At 45.8% G+C, this 26,024-nt stretch overlaps 1 protein-coding gene across 2 annotated transcripts in view; it reads left to right on the forward strand.

Moving 5' to 3' along the window:
• Positions 1-26,024, forward strand: part of cdh13 (cadherin 13, H-cadherin (heart)) — a 607,588-nt gene that overhangs the window by 489,483 nt on the left and 92,081 nt on the right. The gene's annotated exons all lie outside the window — the stretch shown is intronic.

The following is a 26,024-nucleotide window of genomic DNA, read 5'->3' on the forward strand; positions in this document are numbered from 1 at the left end:
TCAAGAAGAAAACAAAACAGGAAAAAACTTAAATCCACTCGTAGTAATGAGGACAGACTGGAGACTCGACCATTGACTGCAGGTTGCTTCGGGAAGGCACCGACCGTAGCAGACTAAGACACCTGCTCACACGCAGCATCTGAAGGAGACAAAACACGACAGGGCGAGACAAGGACACAGAACAGCGAACATCATACAAGGATCCGACAAGGACAGAAGCGGAAAACAAGGGGAGAAATAGGGCTCTAATCAGAGGGCAAAATAGGGGACAGGTGTGAAAAGAGTAAATGAGTGAGTTAGGAGAATGAGGAACAGCTGGGAGCAGGAACGGAACGATAGAGAGAAGAGAGAGAGGGGGGGGGAGAGAGAGGGATAGAAAAAGGGAACGAACCTAATAAGACCAGCAGGGGGAAACGAACAGAAGGGAAAGCACAAGGACAAGACAATATATGACAAAACATGACAGTACCCCCCCACTCACCGAGCGCCTCCTGGCGCACTCGAGGAGGAATCCTGGCGGCAACGGAGGAAATCATCAATCAGCGAACGGTCCAGCACGTCCCGAGATGGAACCCAACTCCTCTCCTCAGGACCGTAACCCTCCCAATCCACTAAGTACTGATGACCACGTCCCCGAGAACGCTTGTCCATGATCTTTCGTACTTTGTAAATGGGTGCGCCCTCGACAAGGACGGGGGGGGGGAGACGAACGGGGGCGCGAAGAAAGGGCTTGACACAGGAGACATGGAAGACAGGGTGGACGCGACGAAGATGTCGCGGAAGAAGCAGTCGCACAGCGACAGGATTGACGACCTGGGAGACACGGAACGGACCAATGAACCGCGGAGTCAACTTGCGAGAAGCTGTCGTAAGGGGAAGGTTACGAGTGGAAAGCCACACTCTCTGGCCGCGACAATACCTAGGACTCTTAATCCTACGTTTATTGGCGGCTCTCACAGTCTGCGCCCTGTAACGGCAAAGTGCAGACCTCACCCTCCTCCAAGTGCGCTCACAACGTTGGACAAACGCCTGAGCGGAGGGAACGTTGGACTCGGCGAGCTGGGACGAGAACAGAGGAGGCTGGTACCCCAGACTACTCTGAAACGGAGATAGCCCGGTAGCAGACGAAGGAAGCGAGTTGTGAGCGTATTCTGCCCAGGGGAGCTGTTCTGCCCAAGACGCAGGGTTTCTAAAAGAAAGGCTGCGTAATATGCGACCAATCGTCTGATTGGCCCTTTCTGCTTGACCGTTAGACTGGGGATGAAAACCGGAAGAGAGACTGACGGAAGCACCAATCAAACGACAGAATTCCCTCCAAAACTGTGACGTGAATTGCGGACCTCTGTCTGAAACGGCGTCTAACGGGAGGCCATGAATTCTGAACACATTCTCAATTTGTGCCGTCTCCTTAGCGGAAGGAAGCTTAGCGAGGGGAATGAAATGTGCCGCCTTAGAGAACCTATCGACAACCGTAAGAATCACAGTCTTCCCCGCAGACGAAGGCAGACCGGTAATGAAGTCTAAGGCGATGTGAGACCATGGTCGAGAAGGAATGGGAAGCGGTCTGAGACGACCGGCAGGAGGAGAGTTACCTGACTTAGTCTGCGCGCAGTACGGACAAGCAGCCACGAAACGGCGCGTGTCACGCTCCTGAGTAGGCCACCAAAACCGCTGGCGAATAGATGCAAGTGTACCCCGAACGCCGGGGTGGCCAGCTAACTTGGCAGAGTGAGCCCACTGAAGAACAGCCAGACGAGTAGAAACAGGAACGAAAAGAAGGTTACTAGGACAAGCGCGCGGCGACGCAGTGTGAGTGAGTGCTTGCTTAACCTGTCTCTCAATTCCCCAGACAGTCAACCCGACAACACGCCCATCAGGAAGTATCCCCTCGGGATCGGTAGAAGCCACAGAAGAACTAAAGAGACGAGATAAGGCATCAGGCTTGGTGTTCTTATTACCTGGGCGATAAGAAATCACGAACTCGAAACGAGCGAAAAACAACGCCCAACGAGCTTGACGTGCATTAAGTCGTTTGGCAGAACGGATGTACTCAAGGTTCTTATGGTCAGTCCAAACGACAAAAGGAACGGTCGCCCCCTCCAACCACTGTCGCCATTCGCCTAGGGCTAAGCGGATGGCGAGCAGTTCGCGGTTACCCACATCATAGTTGCGTTCCGATGGCGACAGGCGATGAGAAAAATAAGCGCAAGGATGGACCTTATCGTCAGACTGGAAGCGCTGGGATAGAATGGCTCCCACGCCCACCTCTGAAGCGTCAACCTCGACAATGAATTGTTTAGTGACGTCAGGAGTAACAAGGATAGGAGCAGACGTAAAACGCTTCTTGAGGAGATCAAAAGCTCCCTGGGCAGAACCGGACCACTTAAAGCACGTCTTGACAGAAGTAAGAGCTGTGAGGGGCAGCAACTTGACCGAAATTACGAATGAAACGCCGATAGAAATTAGCGAAACCTAGAAAGCGCTGCAACTCGACACGTGACCTTGGAACGGGCCAATCACTGACAGCCTGGACTTTAGCGGGATCCATCTGAATGCCTTCAGAGGAAATAACAGAACCGAGAAATGTGACAGAGGAGACATGAAAGGCGCACTTCTCAGCCTTCACGTAGAGACAATTCTCTAAAAGGCGTTGAAGTACACGTCGAACGTGCTGAACATGAATCTCGAGTGACGGTGAAAAAAATCAGGATATCGTCAAGGTAGACAAAAACAAAGATGTTCAGCATGTCTCTCAGTACATCATTAACTAATGCCTGAAAAACAGCTGGAGCATTAGCGAGACCGAACGGCAGAACCCGGTACTCAAAATGCCCTAACGGAGTGTTAAACGCCGTTTTCCACTCGTCCCCCTCTCTGATGCGCACGAGATGGTAAGCGTTACGAAGGTCCAACTTAGTAAAGAACCTGGCTCCCTGCAGAATCTCGAAGGCTGACGACATAAGGGGAAGCGGATAACGGTTCTTAACCGTTATGTCATTCAGCCCTCGATAATCCATGCAGGGGCGCAGAGTACCGTCCTTCTTCTTAACAAAAAAAACCCCGCTCCGGCGGGAGAGGAAGAAGGCACTACGGTGCCGGCGTCGAGAGAAACAGACAAATAATCCTCGAGAGCCTTACGTTCGGGAGCCGACAGAGAGTATAGTCTACCCCGAGGGTGAGTGGTCCCCGGAAGGAGATCAATACTACAATCATACGACCGGTGAGGAGGAAGGGAGTTGGCTCTGGACCGACTGAAGACTGTGCGCAGATCATGATATTCCTCCGGCACTCCTGTCAAATCACCAGGTTCCTCCTGAGAAGAGGGGACAGAAGAAACAGGAGGGATAGCAGACATTAAACACTTCACATGACAAGAAACGTTCCAGGATAGGATAGAATTACTAGACCAATTAATAGAAGGATTATGACATACTAGCCAGGGATGACCCAAAACAACAGGTGTAAAAGGTGAACGAAAAATCAAAAAGGAAATGATCTCACTGTGGTCACCAGATACTGTGAGGGTTAAAGGTAGTGTCTCATATCTGATACTGGGGAGAAGACTACCATCTAAGGCGAACATGGGCGTGGGCTTCCCTAACTGTCTGAAAGGAATGTCATGTTTCCGAGCCCATGCTTCATCCATAAAACAACCCTCAGCCCCAGAGTCAATTAAGGCACTGCATGAAGCAGCCGAACCGGTCCAGTGTAGATGGACCGACATGGTAGTACAGGATCTTGATGGAGAGACCTGAGTAGTAGCGCTCACCAGTAGCCCTCCGCTTACTGATGAGCTCTGGCCTTTTACTGGACATGAATTGACAAAATGTCCAGCAGAACCGCAATAGAGGCAAAGGCGGTTGGTAATCCTCCGTTCCCTCTCCTTAGTCGAGATGCGAATACCTCCCAGCTGCATGGGCTCAGTCTCAGAGCCGGAGGGAGGAGATGGTTGCGATGCGGAGAGGGGGATCACCGTTAACGCGAGCTCTCTTCCACGAGCTCGGTGACGAAGATCTACCCGTCGTTCTATGCGGATGGCGAGTGCAATCAAAGAGTCCACACTGGAAGGAACCTCCCGGGAGAGAATCTCATCCTTAACCTCAGCGTGGAGTCCCTCCAGAAAACGAGCGAGCAGCGCCGGCTTGTTCCAGTCACTAGAGGCAGCAAGAGTGCGAAACTCTATAGAGTAATCCGTTATGGATCGATCACCTTGACATAGGGAAGCCAGGGCCCTAGAAGCCTCCCTACCAAAAACTGAACGATCAAAAACCCGTATCATCTCCTCTTTAAAGTTCAGGTAATTGTTAGAACACTCAGCCCTTGCCTCCCAGATAGCTGTGCCCCACTCTCGAGCCCGACCAGTAAGGAGTGAAATGACGTAAGCAATCCGAGCTCTCTCTCTTGAGTATGTGTTGGGTTGGAGAGAGAACACAATATCACACTGGGTGAGAAAGGAGCGGCACTCAGTGGGCTGCCCAGCGTAACATGGTGGGTTATTAACCCTAGGTTCCGGAGACTCGGAAGACCAGGAAGTAGCTGGTGGCACGAGACGAAGACTCTGAAACTGTCCTGAGAGGTCGGAAACCTGAGCGGCCAGGGTCTCAACGGCATGACGAGCAGCAGACAATTCCTGCTCGTGTCTGCCGAGCATTGCTCCCTGGATCTCGATGGCAGTGTTACAAGAATCCGTAGTCGCTGGGTCCATTCTTGGTCGGATCCTTCTGTTATGCTGGTGAATGAGGACCCAAAAGCGACTTGACGAAAACAGAGTCTTTATTCCAGTATATGACAAAAGTAATAATCCTGGAAAAATCAAGAAGAAAACAAAACAGGAAAAAACTTAAATCCACTCATAGTAACGAGGACAGACTGGAGACTCGACCATTGACTGCAGGTTGCTTCGGGAAGGCACCGACCGTAGCAGACTAAGACACCTGCTCACACGCAGCATCTGAAGGAGACAAAACACGACAGGGCGAGACAAGGACACAGAACAGCGAACATCATACAAGGATCCGACAAGGACAGAAGCGGAAAACAAGGGGAGAAATAGGGCTCTAATCAGAGGGCAAAATAGGGGACAGGTGTGAAAAGAGTAAATGAGTGAGTTAGGAGAATGAGGAACAGCTGGGAGCAGGAACGGAACGATAGAGAGAAGAGAGAGAGGGAGGGGGAGAGAGAGGGATAGAAAAAGGGAACGAACCTAATAAGACCAGCAGGGGGAAACGAACAGAAGGGAAAGCACAAGGACAAGACAATATATGACAAAACATGACATATACCCTAACATAGTGGTGTTAGGAATCTCCTGGTTTGCAAAGTGATGTATAATTCCAATTGGATCCAGCCAGAGTTAGGATATCCAACAAGTGGAATTGTTAATCACCCACCACCTACATTCAGAATGACTGCCAGGGTAGGGAAGATTGAATACTGAGAATACCTCAATCTAAACTGGAACAACCATCTCTATAACGGGTGCAATACATCCAATTACTAACAGATTGGATTAGTTTAGAAAACTGTATGTTATTTATCTTTGTGTGGCATAACATTTGTCAACCAGTCAATGTACATGCAAAAACACATATACCGTCTTACAGTAAAACGAGCATGCTGAGAAATATTAGATATGGTTCTATGTAGAACCCTTCTTGCCTTCCAAATAATTATTTTTTGAATTTTCCCCTTTCTTCCAAAAACTGTTCTTAGGATGTTATTTGACTTACAAAGAACTCGTCTTCCAAAAAGTGTTGTTCTGGTCAAAACGATTCTTGGTAGAACCCTCTCCCTCTGCAAATAACCCGTTTGGAACCCTTTTTTCTAAGAGTGCACTTACCTATGGCATAGTCATCTTACAAGTGGCCTGCTTCTTACTACCTCGCTCTCTTCCTCTCTCTTGTATCTGTTTCTCTCTGTATTCATCCCTCTCTATCTCTCTTTCTGGCTCTTTTATGTATTTTGATCACCTTTTGCCAGTGAAACGGATTTTGAAGTGCCATAGCCTTAACCTAAGGCCAGAGGAGAATGAGGACAGGGGAAGACGTTGGGAGCTGGAGATGGGGAAAGAGTATATAGAGAGCAGTGACAGAGAAAAATGGGGAGAAGGCAGCACATACATGTTCCGAGTTCCTACTAGTTGTTCTCCCCACTATTCTAAGCAGGAATGACTGAAAGTTGACTCATTTAAAAAATAATCAAAGACGGCTGATGAACTACTAATACGTCTATTCAGATAGTATGTGCAAAGACTAAAGATCAGCCTTCAAAACCATTTTTCTTTTTCATTCGTCCTGCCTTGAAACCAATGTTAATTGTGGATCCATCACATTCCCTGATTATTTTCAAAGACGGAGGTTGTTCCATACGAGCTAGAACAATAACGCGCCGTGCAGAAGGAACAGAATTCCCATTGATCTCGGTGCCTCACTCTTGTTCTTCCCTTGATGATTTGGAGGAAGTCTAATTCTGAAGTTGTAATTAACAGCTATGACAAAACATGTTCACAAGACTAGCTAACGCTGAGTAGATTCAACCTGAGCCCAATGGATCTATAAATAGTGCTTTTTGATGTAGCTAACAGCATTCATTAGAGTCATATTGTGTCTGATACTGTGAGTAATGGAAGATGAGCTTCTCCATCTTACTCCTTAGGAGAAGTAAGTGCTGTAGAAGCTATATGGATTGTGTAATGAACACTCATGGGAAATGAGGAAAAATGTATCAGACAATTTTGTCGGCCATGATCCATAAAAGTACAGAACTATAATACTACACTTATTGTTTATGTCAGTGTTCATCTGCTCTACCTCTCTAACTTTTATTAATCAGATAGTATATCGCCACTGTCTGATGAAATTAAACAACATTTTTGCAAATTGTAATTTTTACATTTATTAAAAGCAATAACTCCCCTTAATGTTGTCTGAACATTTCATGACTCTAGGACCAAGAACATGTATTGAAAGTAGCTTCTGAAGTTTCATAATTGTATGTTTGTTAATGGGAAAATATGGTCATTTTTTCAACTTCCTGAAAGGATTAGGTTTTCATCAGACAGCAATGATATATTTGATTGAATTTGCGAATCTAAAGAACAGTGTCATACTGTATTTTATAGGGGTGAATATGCAATACAAGTCTAACTGAATCGACAGGTTGGCAAATATTATGGTAACATAATAAATAGTATGCTTTGGACTTTTTCAAATGTTTTTGCTGATCTGATGCTCTTCCCTCTAGTCCTCCAGGCTGTTTGTAAGGTAGAGTTGGCCCTGAGTAACGGTAGCCTTGCTTTAAAGGCTTCCTCAGCAACATCACAAATATAGATACACCATTGGAATTCTGGGATACATAGCCTAGTGAAGGGAGAGGGAATGCCCTTGCATTCCTGGCAAACTTTTCCACAGATCTTTTAAGTTTCGTGTATTGTTTGATGTGTGTGTGTGTGTGCTGTTTTTCGTGTGGTTGTTTTCTAGTGATTTTGAGGAAAAAATATCCTGGAAGAAGGTACAATTTGTTGACTTGAGTATTGACATACAGTACGGCCTGCACCTTCACTTGCATCTTGTCTGCACTTTACTAAATATCATCAGTATGTACTTTAAATACTTACTTTGAATCAATAATACGTATTACAAGATACAGAATGATAACCGTATTTGCACCTAATATGACCCACATAAAGTCCTAGCTTAGTTCTCCCTAAAGTTCAATTTATTGGATGTAATTCATTTATAAGAATCAACTTCATCACATTCACCACAGCCTCCTGCCAGCCAGACTGAAAGGAAGTCCAAGCAGGCCAAACAACCCCCAGTGGAATCATGCAAAGTACCAACACCTTTGCCTTATAGACAGACCCGGTCCTATCCCTTAACCCATTTCATTTTAACCTCTCTCCGCACAGAACCCGTTAGCGGGATGAAATTCGACAACATACGGTGATCGCCACATAAATAGTCATATTTAAAAAAATAATACAAGTGTCTCACATGTTTCGAAAGCATAGAATATTGCTAATCCAACTGCATTGTCAGATTTAAAAAAGTATTTACTGCGAAAGAATACGATGCGATTATCTGAGGATAGAGCCACATAAAAAACAACTATTTCAACCAGCACAGGTGTAACAAAATCACAAACTGCAATAAAATAAATAGTTTACCTTTGACGATCTTCCTCTGTTTGCAATCCCAATGCTCATTGTTACACAATGAGCTATCTTTTGTTTGATAAAATCCATTTTTATAGCCTAACACGAAACATTTTGTGAACCGCTTGTGTCGTGAATTCCGTCTCATTCCATTTTCAACGACACATTCGAGGTAAATACACACACAAAACGTGACTTTTCTAGTCATGTTTGGTTTCATTGCAATCAACTGGTTTGTTTGTAACACAACCAAGCACGATGGGTCATTTCGCGGAATGTATTGACTGAAATAACCCGATTTGAAGACAAGTAATGACATCAATGTGCACCAATGATTTGCCCGCTGTTTTGTTGATTTACTGTATTTTAACCCAATGACCACTGATCGTGAAACTTTCTGAAACTTTGCACAAGTACTGTTGCCCTCTTATGTTTTTCACTGAAATTATCCCCGTCCTATCTGAATGTTTGTTTTATCTTGTTCTTTTTAAAGATGATGATACAACAATAAAAAAAACAGATGTTTTTTTTTCCATTGTATTATCTAAACCAGATCTATTGTGTTATATTCTCCTACATTCAATTCACATTTACACAAACTTCAGTGTTTTCTTTCAAATGCATATCCTTGGTTCTGTCCCTGAGCTACAGGCAGTTAGATTTGGGTATGTCTTCAGGTGGAAATTGAAAAAAGTAGGGGGTAGTAGCTCTAAGAGGTTTTAAAAGACATAGTTGGTTTGTTTTTTCCTCCCTTGAAAGTACAAATGGTCTCAAACAGAACAATTTATCCATAATTTAAAATCCCCCCTCTCTTTTGCCATATCAAATTAAAAATGCTGAGGCTTTAAAGGAGTGGAATGCGAGTAAGAGGCAGAGACATGAAGAGACGTTAAGGAAGGAGGAGGAAGATGGAGAGCAGAGAGAGATGGATGTAGTTGGAGAGACCATGTGAAGGAGAGGTGATAACATGTCAGACAGGGTGATAACATGTCTCTCTCACTCTCTCCTCAGCACTGCTAAGTCTGACTCCCCCTCCACGCAGTCAGCACACGAACGCAGGCACGCACACACACACAAACACACACGTCACACACTGATCTACTGGAACTAGTCAACAGGGCCAAATCTACAGCTGTACAAGTCTTTGCAATACGCTCTGTAATAAACGCTGAACTCAGATGTGTTTGTCGTGACACCTCACATGAGGGCAGATGGATACTGTATAACCTTATGATATAGTTATCCTATTGGGACTCTGTCTGCTTTCTGTGGTGCTGCTTTTGTTCGCTTCAGAGACATGGGATTATGTAATGGACTATGTAGAAAGACCCCCCTGTACATGTTCTGTACATGTTGACCCAGTTGAGAGCTGTGAAACAGGAAGGTCAGCTGCAGGATGACAGACCGCCCTTGTACTGGACCTGCTACCAGGCATTCTGTTGATGTGCTGCAGCTCCATTGGCTCTCACACCATCTGGACATTCTTAATGACACTGTTGTCACTCCACAGGAACGGCTGCCCACCTGGAGTGACATCTTTGGAACTCTCTTTCCTGGAACTATTCCAGGAATGTCCCGCACTGGTTTATCATAGCTGAAGAGTAGATAGTATTTACCCATATTCTTCAGGAACCTGCAAATTGTACCAGTACACTGTAGCTCAGGACAATGCATGTAGTTTGTGGTTTTTGGGGCGACGTAGAAGAAGAGCTGGGTAATGGGGACATGGATGTAATTGCCCTTTGGAGTTGTTCTCCTGCAGTGGCATTTTTCAGGGAGCTTTTCTTTAATCATTCTTTCTTTCATCATGTTCTTGTCCATTCTTTCTTTTCATCATGTTCCTTTTTGAGACGGTGAACATTGTCAACTTCAAGACAAATCAAATCAAATTTTATTTGTCACATACACACGGTTAGCAGATGTTAATGCGAGTGTAGCGAAATGCTTGTGCTTCTAGTTCCGACAATGCAGTGATAACCAACAAGTAATCTAACTAACAATTCCAAAACTACTGTCTTATACACAGTGTAAGGGGATAAGGAATATGTACATAAGGATATATGAATGAGTGATGGTACAGAGCAGCATACAGTAGATGGTATCGAGTACAGTATATACATATGAGATGAGTGTGTAGACAAAGTAAACAAAGTGGCATAGTTAAAGTGGCTAGTGATACATGTATTACATAAGGATGCAGTCGATGATGTAGAGTACAGTATATACATATGCATATGAGATTAATAATGTAGGGTAAGTAACATTATATAAGGTAGCATTGTTTAAAGTGGCTAGTGATATATTTACATCATTTCCCATCAATTCCCATTATTAAAGTGGCTGGAGTTGGGTCAGTGTCAATGACAGTGTGTTGGCAGCAGCCACTCAATGTTAGTGGTGGCTGTTTAACAGTCTGATGGCCTTGAGATAGAAGCTGTTTTTCAGTCTCTTGGTCCCAGCTTTGATGCACCTGTACTGACCTCGCCTTCTGGATGATAGCGGGGTGAACAGGCAGTGGTTCGGGTGGTTGATGTCCTTGATGATCTTTATGGCCTTGCTGTAACATCGGGTGGTGTAGGTGTCCTAGAGGGCAGGTAGTTTGCCCCCGGTGATGCGTTGTGCAGTCCTCACTACCCTCTGGAGAGCCTTACGGTTGAGGGCGGAGCAGTTGCCGTACCAGGCGGTGATACAGCCCGCCAGGATGCTCTCGATTGTGCATCTGTAGAAGTTAGTGAGTGCTTTTGGTGACAATCCGAATTTCTTCAGCCTCCTGAGGTTGAAGAGGCGCTGCTGCGCCTTCTTCACGACGCTGTCAGTGTGAGTGGACCAATTCAGTTTGTCTGTGATGTGTATGCCGAGGAACTTAAAACTTGCTACCCTCTCCACTACTGTTCCATCGATGTGGATAGGGGGGTGTTCCCTCTGCTGTTTCCTGAAGTCCACAATCATCTCCTTAGTTTTGTTGACGTTGAGTGTGAGGTTATTTTCCTGACACCACACTCCGAGGGCCCTCACCTCCTCCCTGTAGGCCGTCTCGTCGTTGTTGGTAATCAAGCCTACCACTGTTGTGTCGTCCGCAAACTTGATGATTGAGTTGGAGGCATGCGTGGCCACGCAGTCATGGGTGAACAGGGAGTACAGGAGAGGGCTCAGAACGCACCCTTGTGGGGCCCCGTGTTGAGGATCAGCGGGGAGGAGATGTTGTTGCCTACCCTCACCACCTGGGGGCGGCCCGTCAGGAAGTCCAGTACCCAGTTGCACAGGGCGGGGTCGAGACCCAGGGTCTCGAGCTTGATGACGAGCTTGGAGGGTACTATGGTTGAATGCCGAGCTGTAGTCGATGAACAGCATTCTCACATAGGTATTCCTCTTGTCCAGGTGGGTTAGGGCAGTGTGCAGTGTGGTTGAGATTGCATCGTCTGTGGACCTATTTGGGCGGTAAGCAAATTGGAGTGGGTCTAGGGTGTCAGGTAGGGTGGAGGTGATATGGTCCTTGACTAGTCTCTCAAAGCACTTCATGATGACGGAAGTGAGTGCTACGGGGCGGTAGTCGTTTAGCTCAGTTACCTTAGCTTTCTTGGGAACAGGAACAATGGTGGCTCTCTTGAAGCATGTGGGAACAGCAGACTGGTATAGGGATTGATTGAATATGTCCGTAAACATACCGGCCAGCAGGTCTGCGCATGCTCTGAGGGCGCGGCTGGGGATGCCGTCTGGGCCTGCAGCCTTGCGAGGGTTAACACGTTTAAATGTCTTACTCACCTCGGCTGCAGTGAAGGAGAGACCGCATGTTTTTGTTGCAGGCCATGTCAGTGGCACTGTATTGTCCTCAAAGCGGGCAAAAAAGTTATTTAGTCTGCCTGGGAGCAAGACATCCTGGTCCGTGACTGGGCTGGGTTTCTTCTTGTAGTCCGTGATTGACTGTAGACCCTGCCACATGCCTCTTGTGTCTGAGCCATTGAATTGAGATTCCAATTTGTCTCTGTACTGACGCTTAGCTTGTTTGATAGCCTTGTGGAGGGAATAGCTGCACTGTTTGTATTCGGTCATGTTACCAGTCACCTTGCCCTGATTAAAAGCAGTGGTTCGCGCTTTCAGTTTCACGCGAATGCTGCCATCAATCCACGGTTTCTGGTTAGGGAATGTTTTAATCATTGCTATGGGAACGACATATTCAATGCACGTTCTAATGAACTCGCACACCGAATCAGCGTATTCGTCAATATTGTTATCTGGCGCAATACGAAACATATCCCAGTCCACGTGATGGAAGCAGTCTTGGAGTGTGGAGTCAGCTTGGTTGGACCAGCGTTGGACAGACCTCAGCGTGGGAGCCTCTTGTTTTAGCTTCTGCCTGTAGGCAGGGATCAGCAAAATGGAGTCGTGGTCAGCTTTCCCGAAAGGGGGGCGGGGCAGGGCCTTATATGCGTCGCGGAAGTTAGAGTAACAATGATCCAAGGTTTTACCACCCCTGGTTGCGCAATCGATATGCTGATAAAATTTAGGGAGTCTTGTTTTCAGATTAGCTTTGTTAAAATCCCCAGCTACAATGAATGCAGCCTCCGGATAAATGGTTTCCAGTTTGCAAAGAGTTAAATAAAGTTCGTTCAGAGCCATCGATGTGTCTGCTTGGGGGGGGGGGGGTATATACGGCTGTGATTATAATCGAGGAGAATTCTCTTGGAAGATAATGCGGTCTACATTTGATTGTGAGGAATTCTAAATCAGGTGAACAGAAGGATTTGAGTTCCTGTATGTTTCCATCATCACACCATGTCCCGTTAGTCATGAGGCATACGCCCCCGCCACTCTTCTTACCAGAGAGATGTTTGTTTCTGTCGGTGCGATGCGTGGAGAAACCCGTTGGCTGCACCGCATCGGATAGCGTCTTCCCAGTAAGCCATGTTTCCGTGAAGCAGAAAACGTTGCAGTCTCAGATGTCCCTCTGGAATGCCACCCTTGCTCGGATTTCGTCAACCTTGTTGTCAAGAGACTGGACATTGGCAAGAAGAATGCTGGGAAGTGAGAACACCGCCTCGTTTCCCTCTTTTTCGGAGTCGTTTCCTTGGGTCGCTGCATGCGATCCATTCCGTTGTCCTTTTTGTAAGGCAGAACACAGGATCCGCGTCGCGGAAAACATATTCTTGGTCGTACTGATGGTGAGTTGATGCTGATCTTATATTCAGTAGTTCTTCTCGACTGTATGTAATGAAACCTAAGATGACCTGGGGTACTAATGTAAGAAATAACACGTAAAAAAACAAAAAACTGCATAGTTTCCTAGGAACGCAAAGCGAGGCGGCCATCTCAGTCGGCTCCGGAAGTAAAAAAATAAAAAATAATAATAAATAAAAATAGTGTCATAATAGTGCAGATGTCTCGGTGGTGCGTCTTACCATTTTATCTTGCCAAATTTAGTATGGCGCCAGAGCAGAACGCAGAAGTTTTACGTGCCCCCAACCGATTGTGTTTATTTATGTTTATCTGCGTTTTGTAAATATTTTTTTACTATTTTTGTACATAATGTTGCCGCTACTGTCTCTTATGACCGAAAATACTTCAAGACATCACGACTGCGATTACTCACCACGGACTAGCAGAATCCTTTTTCTTCTTTCATGACTCTGACGAGCCCTAGGAGAAGGATATATGGCTCCCTCTGGAACAGGACCCGACCACAGTGATCTGCGTGAAGAGGAGGCGGAGAAAGAGAGGCCGGAGGGCGGGCTGCCTTCTGAGGAGTCTGAGGCGATCGGAAAAAAACCCACCCCGCTCAATTCTGCTAGCAAATCTTTGGACAATAAAATGACAGAGTTATTGGGAAGATTAAACTACCAATGGGACATTAAAAACTGTAACATCTTATGCTTCACGGTGTCGTGGCTGAACGATGACAATACCAACATACAGCTGTCTGGTTATATGATGTCCCGACAGTATAGAACAGCACCGTCTGGTAAGACAAAGGGCGGCGGTCTATGTATTTTTGTAAACAACAGCTGTTGCACGACATCTAAGGAAGTCTCGAGCTATAGCCCCCCTGAGGTAGAGTTTCTCATGATAAGCTGCAGACCACATTACCTATCGAGAGAGTTTTCATCTATATTCTTTGTAGCTTTACATACCACCACAGTCAGAGGCTGGCACTAAGATAGCATTGAATGAGCTGTATTCCACCATAAGCAAACAAGAAAACGCTCACCCTGAGGCGGCACTCCTCAGTTTTACCCATTTTTGACAGCATGTTAAATGTGTAACCAAAGGGAAAAGAACTCTGGACCACCTATACTCCACACACACAGAGATCCATACACCCTCCATTTGGCAAATCTGACCATAATTCCATCCTCCTGATTCCTTCTTACAAGTCAAAATTAAAGCAGGAAGCACCAGTGACTAGATCAATAAAAAAGTGTCAGATGAAGCAAATGCTAAACTATGGGACTGTATTGCCAGCACAGACTGGAATATGTTCTGGGATTACTCCAATGGCATTGAGGAGTACACCACATCTGTCATTGGCTTCATCAATAAGTGCATTGATGATGTCATCACCACAGTGACCATACGTACATACCCCAACCTACCGGACGAGCTAAACTACTGCAATGCTCACTTCGAGGCAAATAACACTGAAAAATGCATGAGAGCACCAGCTGTACCGGAAGACTGTGTGATCACGCTCTCCTAAGCCGATGTGAGTAAGATCTTTAGAAAGATCAACATTCACAAGGCCTCAGGGCCAGATGGATTACCAGGACATGTACTGCAAGCATGCGCTGACCAACTAGCAAGTGTCTTCACTGATATTTTCAACCTCTCCCTGTCCAAGTCTGTAATACCAACATGTTTTAAGCAGACAACCATAGTGCCTGTGCCCAAGAACACTACGGTAACCAGCCTAAATGACTACTGACCCGTAGCACTCACGTCTGTAGACATAAAGTGCTTTGAAAGGCTGGTCATGGCTCACATCAACACCATCATCCCAGAAACCCTAGACCCTCTCCAATTTGCATACCGCCCCAACAGATCCACAGATGATGCCATCTCTATTGCACTCCACACTGCCCTTTCCCACCTGGACAAAATTAACACCTATCTGAGAATGCTATTCATTGACTACAGCTCAGCGTTCAACACCATGGTGCCCTCAAAGCTCGTCAATTTTTAATTTTTTTCACCTTTATTTAACCAGGTAGGCAAGTTGAGAACAAGTTCTCATTTACAATTGCGACCTGGCCAAGATAAAGCAAAGCAGTTCGACAGATACAACGACACAGAGTTACACATGGAGTAAAACAAACATACAGTCAATAATACAGTATAAACAAGTCTATTTACAATGTGAGCAAATGAGGTGAGAAGGGAAGTAAAGGCAAAAAAGGCCATGGTGGCAAATAAATACAATATAGCAAGTAAAACACTGGAATGGTAGTTTTGCAATGGAAGAATGTGCAAAGTATAAATAAAAATAATGGGGTGCAAAGGAGCAAAATAAATTAATTAATTAAATACAGTTGGGAAAGAGGTAGTTGTTTGGGCTAAATTATAGGTGGGCTATGTACAGGTGCAGTAATCTGTGAGCTGCTCTGACAGTTGGTGCTTAAAGCTAGTGAGGGAGATAAGTGTTTCCAGTTTCAGAGATTTTTGTAGTTTGTTCCAGTCAATGGCAGCAGAGAACTGGAAGGAGAGGTGGCCAAAGAAAGAATTGGTTTTGGGGGTGACTAGGGAGATACACCTGCTGGAGCGTGTGCTACACGTGGGGGATGCTATGGTGACCAGCGAGCTGAGATAAGGGGGGACTTTACCTAGCAGGGTCTTGTAGATGACATGGAGCCAGAGGGTTTGGCGACGAGTATGAAGCGAGGGCCAGCCAACGTACAGGTCGCAATGGTGGGTAGTATATGGGGCTTTGGTGACAAAACAGATTGCACTGTGATAGACTGCATCCAATTTGTTGAGTAGGGTATTGGAGGCTATTTTGTAAATGACATCGCCAAAGTTGAGGATTGGTAGGATGGTCAGTTTTACAAGGGTATGTTTGGCAGCATTAGTGAAGATTGCTTTGTTGTGAAATAGGGAGCCAATTCTAGATTTAACTTTGGATTGGAGATGTTTGATATGGGTCTGGAAGGAGAGTTTACAGTCTAACCAGACACCTAAGTATTTGTAGTTGTCCACGTATTCTAAGTCAGAGCCGTCCAGAGTAGTGATGTTGGACAGGCGGGTAGGTGCAGGTAGCGATCGGTTGAAGAGAATGCATTTAGTTTTACTTGTATTTAAGAGCAATTGGAGGCCACGGAAGGAGAGTTGTATGGCATTGAAGCTTGCCTGGAGGGTTGCTAACACAGTGTCCAAAGAAGGGCCGGAAGTATACAGAATGGTGTCGTCTGCGTAGAGGTGGATCAGAGACTCACCAGCAGCAAGAGCGACCTCATTGATGTATACAGAGAAGAGAGTCGGTCCAAGAATTGAACCCTGTGGCACCCCCATAGAGACTGCCAGAGGTCCGGACAGCAGACCCTCCGATTTGACACACTGAACTCTGTTATGCTGGTGAATGAGGACCCAAAAGCGACTTAACGAAAACAGAGTCTTTATTCCAGTATAAGACAAAAGTAATAATCCTGGATAAAACAAGGAGAAAACAAAACAGGAAAAACTTAAATCCACTCGTAGTAGCGAGGACTGACTGGAGACACGACCATAGACTGCAGGTTGCTTAGGGAAGGCACCGACCGTAGCAGACTAAGACACCTGCTCACACGCAGCATCTGAAGAAGACAAAACACGACAGGGCGAGACCAGGACACAGAACAGCGAACATCATACAAGGATCCGACAAGGACAGAAGCAGAAAACAAGGGGAGAAATAGGGGCTCTAATCAGAGGGCAAAATAGGGGACAGGTGTGAAAAGAGTAAATGAGTGAGTTAGGAGAATGAGGAACAGCTGGGAGCAGGAACGGAACGATAGAGAGAAGAGAGAGAGGGAGGGGGAGAGAGAGGGATAGAAAGAGGGAACGAACCTAATAAGACCAGCAGGGGGAAACGAACAGAAGGGAAAGCACAAGGACAAGACAATATATGACAAAACATGACAGAACTCTATCAGAGAAGTAGTTGGTGAACCAGGCGAGGCAATCATTTGAGAAACCAAGGCTGTCGAGTCTGCCGATGAGGATGTGGTGATTGACAGAGTCGAAAGCCTTGGCCAGATCAATGAATATGGCTGCACAGTAATGTTTCTTATCGATGACTTGTTAAGATATCGTTTAGGACCTTGAGCGTGGCTGAGGTGCACCCATGACCAGCTCTGAAACCAGATTGCATAGCAGAGAATGTATGGTGAGATTCTAAATGGTCGGTAATCTGTTTGTTGACTTGGCTTTCGAAGACCTTAGAAAGGCATGGTAGGATAGATATAGGTCTGTAGCAGTTTGGGTCAAGAGCGTCCCCCCCTTTGAAGAGGGGGATGACCGCAGCTGTGAGAGGTGGAACAGGCTAGTAATAGGGGTGGCAACAATTTCGGCAGATAATTTTAGAAAGAAAGGGTCCAGATTGTCTAGTCCGGCTGATTTGTAGGGGTTCAGATTTTGCAGCTCTTTCAGAACATCAGCTGAATGGATTTGGGAGAAGGAGAAATGGGGAAGGCTTGGGCGAGTTGCTGTTGACCAGGGTAGGAGTAGCCAGGTGGAAAGCATGGCCAGCCGTAGAAAAATGCTTATTGAAATACTCAATTATGGTGGATTTATCAGTGGTGACAGTGTTTCCTATCTTCAGTGCAGTGGGCAGCTGGGAGGAGGTGTTCTTATTCTCCATGGACTTTACAGTGTCCCAGAACTTTTTTGAGTTAGTGTTGCAGGAAGCAAATTTCTGCTTGAAAAAGCTGGCCTTGGCTTTTCTAACTGCCTGTGTATAATGGTTTCTCGCTTCCCTGAACAGCTGCATATCACGGGGGCTGTTCGATGCTAATGCAGAACGCCATAGGATGTTTTTTTGTTGGTTAAGGGCAGTCGGGTCTGGGGAGAACCAAGGGCTATATCTGTTCCTGGTTCTAAATTTCTTGAATGGGGCATGTTTATTTAAGATGGTTAGGAAGGCTTTTTTTTAAATATCCAGGCATCCTCTACTGACGGGATGAGATCAATATCCTTCCAGGATACCCCGGCCAGGTCAATTAGAAAGGCCTGCTCACTGAAGTGTTTCAGGGAGCGTTTTACAGTGATGAGTGGAGGTCGTTTGACCGCTGACTCATTACGGATGCAGGCAATGAGGCAGTGATCGCTGTGATCTTGGTTGAAGACAGCAGAGGTGTATTTAGAGGGGAAGTTGGTTAGGATGATATCTATGAGGGTGCCCGTGTTTAAGTCTTTGGGGAGGTACCTGGTAGGTTCATTGATAATTTGTGTGAGATTGAGGGCATCAAGTTTAGATTGTAGGATGGCTGGGGTGTTAAGCATGTCCCAATTTAGTTCGCCTAGCAGCACGAGCTCTGTGGTGTCCAGAGCACAGCTGGGGGCAGAGGGTGGTCTATAGCAGGCGGCAACGGTGAGAGACTTGTTTTTAGAGAGGTGGATTTTTAAAAGTAGAAGTTCAAATTAATTGGGTACAGACCTGGATAGTAGGACAGAACTCTGCAGGCTATCTTTGCAGTAGATTGCAACACCGCCCCCTTTGGCAGTTCTATCTCGTCTGAAAATGTTGTAGTTTGGAATTAAAATTTCTGAATTTTTGATGGTCTTCCTAAGCCAGGATTCAGACACAGCTAGAACATCCGGGTTGGCAGAGTGTGCTAAAGCAGTGAATAGAACAATCTTAGGGAGGAGGCTTCTAATGTTACCATGCATGAAACCAAGGCTATTACGGTTACAGATGTCGTCAAAAGAGAGCGCCTGGGGAATAGGAGTGGAGCTAGGCACTGCAGGGCCTGGATTCACCTCTACATCGCCAGAGGAACATAGGAGGAGTAGAATAAGGGTGCGGCTAAAAACAATAAGAGTTGGTCGTCTAGAACATCTGGAACAGAGAGTAAAAGGAGGTTTCTGGGGGCGATAAAATAGCATCAAAGTATAATGTGATGTGAATACAGTGGAGGTAAACCTAGGTATTGAGTGATGAAGAGAGAGATATTGTCTCTAGAAACATCATTGAAACCAGGAGATGTCATTGCATGTGTGGGTGGTGGAACTAATAGGTTGGATAAGGTATAGTGAGCAGGACTAGAGGCTCTACAGTGAAATAAGCCAATAAACACTAACCAGAACAGCAATGGACAAGACATATTGACATTAATGAGAGGCATGCTTAGTCGAGTGAGTGGAGAGGTTGGTTGGGGGTCAATAAGCTAAGGACCCTGGGACGAAACACCTTCAGCTGCACCTGGATCCTGGACTTCCTGACGGGCCGCCCCCAGGTTGTAAGGGTAGGTAACAACACAGCCGCCACGCTGATCCTCAACCCAGGGGCCCCTCGGGGTTGCGTGCTCAGCCCCCTCCTGTACTCTCTGTTCACTAATGACTGCGCGGCCAGGCACGACTCCAACACAATCATTACATTTGCTGATGACACAACAGTGGTAGGCCTGATCACCGATAACAACGAGACAGCCTATAGAGAGGAGGTCAGAGACCTGGCTGTGTGGTGCCAGGACAACAACCTCTTCCTCGATGTGATGAAGACAAAGGAGATGATTGTGGACCACGGGAAAAAGAGGACTGAAAATGCCACCATTCTCATCGACGGGGCTGCAGTTAAGCAGGTTGAGAGCCTCAAGGTCCTTGGTGTCCACATCACCAACAAACTAACATGGTCCAAGCACACCATGACAGTCGTGAAGCAGGCACGACAAAACCTATTCCCCCTCGGGAGACTGAAAAGATTTGGCATGGGTCCTCAGATCCTCAAAAGGTTCTACAGCTGAACCATCGAGAGCATCACTGCCTGGTATGGCAACTGCTTGGCCTCCGACCGCAAGGCACTACAGAGGGTAGTGCGAATGGCCAAGTACATCACTTGGGCCAAGCTTCCTGCCATCCAGGACCTCTATACCAGGCAGTGTCAGAGGAAGGCCCTAAAAATTGTGAAAGACTCAAGCCACCCTAGCCATAGACTGTTCTCTCGGCCACCACACAGCAAGTGGTACCGGGGTGCCAAGTATTTGACGCCCTCTCAATCAGAAAGATTTCTGGCTCCCAGGTGTCTTTTATACAGGTAACGAGCTGAGATTAGGAGCACACTCTTAAAGGGAGTGCTCCTAATCTCAGTTTGTTACCTGTATAAAAGACACTTGTCCACAGAAGCAATCAATCAATCAGATTCCAAACTCTCCACCATGGCCAAGACTAAAGAGCTCTCCAAGGATGTCAGGGACAAGATTGTAGACCTACACAAGGCTGGAATGGGCTACAAGACCATCGCCAAGCAGCTTGGTGAGAAGGTGACAAAAGTTGGTGCGATTATTCGCAAATGGAAGAAACACAAAAGAACTGTCAATCTCCATCGGCCTGGGGCTCCATGCAAGATCTCACCTCGTGGAGTTGCAATGATCATGATAACGGTGAGGAATCAGCCCAGAACTACACGGGAGGATCTTGTCAATGATCACAAAGGCAGCTGGGATCATAGTCACCAAGAAAACAATTGGTAACACACTACGCCATGAATGACTGAAATCCTGCAGTGCCCGCAAGGTCCCCCTGCTCAAGAAAGCACATATACATGCCCGTCTGAAGTTTGCCAATGAACATCTGAATGATTCAGAGGGCAGCTGGGTGAAAGTGTTGTGGTCAGATGAGACCAAAATGGAACACTTTGGTATCAACTCAACTCGCCGTGTTTGGAGGAGGAGGAATGCTGCCGATGACCCCAAGAACAACATCCCCACCGTCAAACATGGAGGTGGAAACATTATGCTTTGGGGGTGTTTTTCTGCTAAGGGGACAGGACAATTTCACCGCATCAAAGGGACGATGGACGGAGCCATGTACCTTCAAATCTTGGGTGAGAACTTCCTTCCCTCACCCAGGGCATTGAAAATGGGTCGTGGATGGGTATTCCAGCATGACAATGACCCAAAACACACGGCCAAGGCAACAAAGGAGTGGCTCAAGAAGAAGCACATTAAGGTCCTGGAGTGGCCTAGCCAGTCTCCAGACCTTAATCTCATAGAAAATCTGTGGAGGGAGCTGAAGGTTCCAGTTGCCAAACGTCAGCCTCGAAACCTTAATGACTTGGAGAAGATCTGCAAAGAGAAGTGGGACAAAATCCCTCCTGAGATGTGTGCAAACCTGGTGGCCAACCACAAGAAACGTCTGACCTCTGTGATTGCCAACAAGGGTTTTGCCACCAAGTACTAAGTCATGTTTTGCAGAGGGGTCAAGTACTTATTTCCCTCATTAAAATGCAAATCAATTTATAACATTTTTGACATGCGTTTTTCTGGATTTTTTTGTTGTTATTTTGTCAGTGGGTAAACATACCAAATCAGCAGGGAATCAAATACTTTTTTCCCTCACTATAACCTGTCCCCTCACACATTGACTCTGTACCTGCATCCTCCTGTGTATATTGTTATTTTTTACTGCTGCTCTTGAATTACTTTTTACTTTTATGTCTTATTCTTATCCGTATTTTTTGAAACTGCACTGTCGGTTAGGGGCTCGTAAGTAAGCATTTCACTGTAAGGTGTTGTATTCGGCGCATGTGACTGATACTTTTGATTTGATCTTTGAGGGTTTCTCATGTCCTTTTGTGTATTAAATCAGATATGAAACCTGCTCCTCTGATTTTCCCTGCTCTCTTTATGGATGAGAGCCTACAGATGAGTGGGGGAGTTCTGGTGTTTAGGATAAGTAATAGAGAATATAGATGGACAGCTCAGGGAAACTCCCTACGATGAAGGAGGGAAGGGTAAAGAAAGGAGCGATAAGGGTAGAGTTGGATGGAGGGAGGAATAGAAACAGAGGTTTTGGGAGAGGATGGAGAGTGAAGTGGAGGTTAGTAATGAGAGAGAGGGTTGAGGAGAGAGAGGTATAGTGAGAGGGAATAAGTGGGAGGAATAGTGAAAAAGGGATGGAAAGAGAGTTATACAGTGAGAGAGGTATGAGCGGGTGGATGTCTTTGTTTAATAATGCAATAGTGCTATCTACAGCCAGCTATAATTAATGGAACCTGTGCTCTGATGGGTTCCTAGAGGAACGTACAGTCTGGTCATGCCGTACCCCAGAGTTGCAGGAATAGAGACCTTTCAAAAACCACAAAATATCTGCTTCCTACAAATCAGATTTACCATGGTGCAGAACCATTACTCTTGTAGGAGGTTGTGTGGAATCAAGCAAAGGGAGAAACTAGGATAAGTGCTTTGACTTTTGAGACAGCCGCAACTTCTAAAAGGTTTCAAGTGTCGTTGACTGTTCTGGAGAAGCTTTGCTGTTCTCATGGTATTACTCAGCATCATACTTATGTTGTTGTTTAAGAACAATGTCACATTGTTACTCTGGGATCATATCTCTGACTATCAGGTGTGTCCTTTCTAACAGCTCTGTCAGCCCCCCCCCTCCTCCCTCTACTCTTTGTGTTCCTGATATATTCTTCCTTCTGGGTTGAGTGAAGGCAGATTGTAGTCCAATCAGTTGTGTACTTTAGTTTCTCATTTTAGATTCAAAGTAATGGAGTGCCAAATATGTGGAGGGGGAAGGCTAAAGACACAACCATGATTCCATGAGATAATTAAAACCATCCCAAATGTGCCAAGAGGAAGGGAGAGAGAGACTGCGCTGCAAGGCCTCACTGAAGCGCAGATAAATTGCTTTTCTCCATGTTAATTACAGGGTTATGATTTTCAGCTGATGCAAAGAGCTCCGTTTTGTGCTTTATTATGATCATAAATGTCATTTGATGTGTTGCGTTGCTCAGGCATGATAATTTATGGAAATGTGCTACAGCGGCTGCTATTACCCTCACAGGGAGATGGGTGTGCGTAGACTTGTCTGTGTCTGTGTGTCTCTGTGTCTTGTGTGTGTGGTTCATTCGTCCTCTCTGTCGCTGTCATTTTTGCTTTGGGGACCTGATGGTGGAGGTGCCACTGAGCTGAGAAGCCTGAGCTGAGAGGCCTCTGTCTAAATGACTGTAGAGTATTAGACCAGGAGAGAGGGAAATACTACCCTTCTTACTGAGTTAATTGAAACACGGGGAGAGTGCCTGCTTGAGCTCCAACTTTAAAGCTGATATTCCAGGCTGTGATCATGTCACTTGGAGTGACAAATAGGAGTGAGATCAGAGCAAACTGATTCCCCCCTAGCCTGTGACTGCAGCAGTGATAGTGATACTGACTAAGGCGAGTTTACTGCTCGGTGAGCTCAGTCCCACTGTGTATCAAAAACACATCTTCCTCTGACTCTAATGTACTGTATCAACTGTTTGTTTCTATTATCTCTGTGGTATCTGTACTGTAGTCTAGTCTACCTTCCAGTCCCAGTGCATTAGGGTCAGTCCTGGACTGGAGAGAGGTTGGGTGGGTTTGTAAGTGGGTCCTCTCCTATCAGACCCTGATTGATGGATGTATGGGGAGTGACCGCCAGAGTGTCAACAAGGCATTAATGAATAGCAGACCCAAACAATACCTGGTGTGACGCATGGTGGCGGGACTGACACACAAGATGCTCTGACACCCTCTGTCACTGCACCAAATACCTTGGTTTCAGACTCTTAGCTATCCCTACACCTCTGAAGACTCTAGCCACTTCCATGCCAGTCGTAAGAACTTAGTTAACCTGATAGTCACTCCTGAACATTGTTACTGCACCCCCGCCCTCTCCCTTTATTGTCACAGCCCCCCACTCCCTGAACTTGCTTCCCGACTTTCAGCGTACATCGTTACAGAATGACGACTTGTCAAAGGGAAGCATCAGGGAGTGTTATGTTTTGTTTTTGTGTTGGGGGTGATGTCGGGAGCTACCTGGGAGGCCACAGCCGAGGCAACCGGGTCATCAGGTTTACTCCTCAGCCAATTCCTCAGGTTTCTGCGCCTCAGTGGTGGCGACCGGTCTGCTCTGGATTCCTGTGATCGTCCCTGTGGTTGGCGTCCTGCGGCTGGAGCCTAACATGCCCGGGAAGAGGGTTTTGTCACGTATGCTCTCACTCTGGCGCTATAGGTCGTCATGCTCCTGCGCCTCAGCTGGATCGACAGGTTACTGCGGGGGTACTGTCACGTTTGCTCCCTCTCTGGCCTCTAGATCACCAAGCTGCTTGTTAGGGTGCACACCTGTCACCAGCGTTAGGCACATAATGACACTCACCTGGACTCCATCAGCTCCTCGATTACCTGCCCTATATATGCCACTTCCTTTGGTTTCTTCGCCAGTCATCATCCAGTCGTCATTGTTTCTGTTTCTATTTCGGGGCGCTGTTTGTGTGTGTTTTGTTCTTTCATTTATTTAATTTTTTCACTACCTGAACTTGCTTCCCGACTTTCAGCGTATATTGATACACCCCCCTACACTACTGGGTGCTAATTCTGTATAAACATGCTTTATTTGTCAAAGAAAGAAGAACAAGTGGTGTTCAAATGTCAAATGAAAAATTGAAACATCTCCAAAAAGACCCAATATCAAGTCATTTGTAAAAAAAAGAATAATAACTACAAGTAATAAAGTGTAGTAAAAAGAAGAGTGTGATGTTCTGTGGTGTGTACAGTTGAAGTTGGAAGTTTACATACACTTAGGTTGGAGTCATTAACACTCGTTTTTCAACCACTCCACAAATTTGTTGTTAACAAACTATAGTTTTGGCAAGTCGGTTAGGACATCTACTTTGTGCATGACACAAGTCATTTTTCCAACATTTGTTTACAGATGATTTCACTTATAATTCACTGTATCACAATTCCAGTGGGTCAGAAGTTTACATACACTAAGTTGACTGTACCTTTAAAGAGCTTGGAAAATTCCAGAAAATTTCACCATGGCTTTAGAAGCTTCTGATAGACTAACTGACATCATTTGAGTCAATTGGAGGTGTACCTGTGGATGTATTTCAAGGCCTACCTTCAAACTCAGTGTCTCACTTTCTTTCAAAATAAATCAGCCAAGACCTCAGGAAATAAATTGTAGACCTCCACAAATCTGGTTCATCCTTGGGAGCCATTTCCAAACGCCTGAAGGTATAGAGTTCATCTGTAAAAACAATAGTATGCACGTATAAACACCATGGGACCACTCAGCAGTCATACCGCTCAGGAAGGAGACCCATTCTCCTGGAGATGAACGTACTTTGGTGCGAAAAGTGCAAATGATTCCTAGAGCAACAGCAAAGGACATTGTGACGATGCTGGAGGAAACAGGTACAAAAGTATTTATATCCACAATTAAACAAGTTCTATAACGACATAACCTGAAAGGCCACTCAGCAAGGAAGAAGCCACTGCTCCAAAATTGCCATAAAAAAGCCAGACTACAGTTTGAAACTGCAGACAGGCATGGGGACAAAGATTGTACTTTTCGGAGAAATGTCCTCTGGTCTGATGAAACAAAAATAGAACTGTTTGGCAATATTGACCATCATTATGTTTGGAGGAATCACGGGGGTGGCAGCATCATGTTGTGAGGGTGCTTTGCTGCAGGAGGGACTGGTGCACTTCACAAAATTCTGTGGATATATTGAAGAAACATCTCAAGACATCAGTCAGGAAGTTAAAGCTTGGTCGCAAATGGGTTTTCCAAATGGACAATGACCCCAGGCATACTTCCATAGTTGTGGCAAAATGGCTTAAGGACAACAAAGTCAAGGTATTGGAGTGGCCATCACAAAGCCCTGACCTCAATCCCATAAAAAATGTGTGGGCAGAACTGAAAAAGCGTGTGCGAGCAA

This window comes from Oncorhynchus gorbuscha, linkage group LG01, assembly GCF_021184085.1.
Source record: "Oncorhynchus gorbuscha isolate QuinsamMale2020 ecotype Even-year linkage group LG01, OgorEven_v1.0, whole genome shotgun sequence".
NCBI lineage: Eukaryota > Metazoa > Chordata > Actinopteri > Salmoniformes > Salmonidae > Oncorhynchus > Oncorhynchus gorbuscha.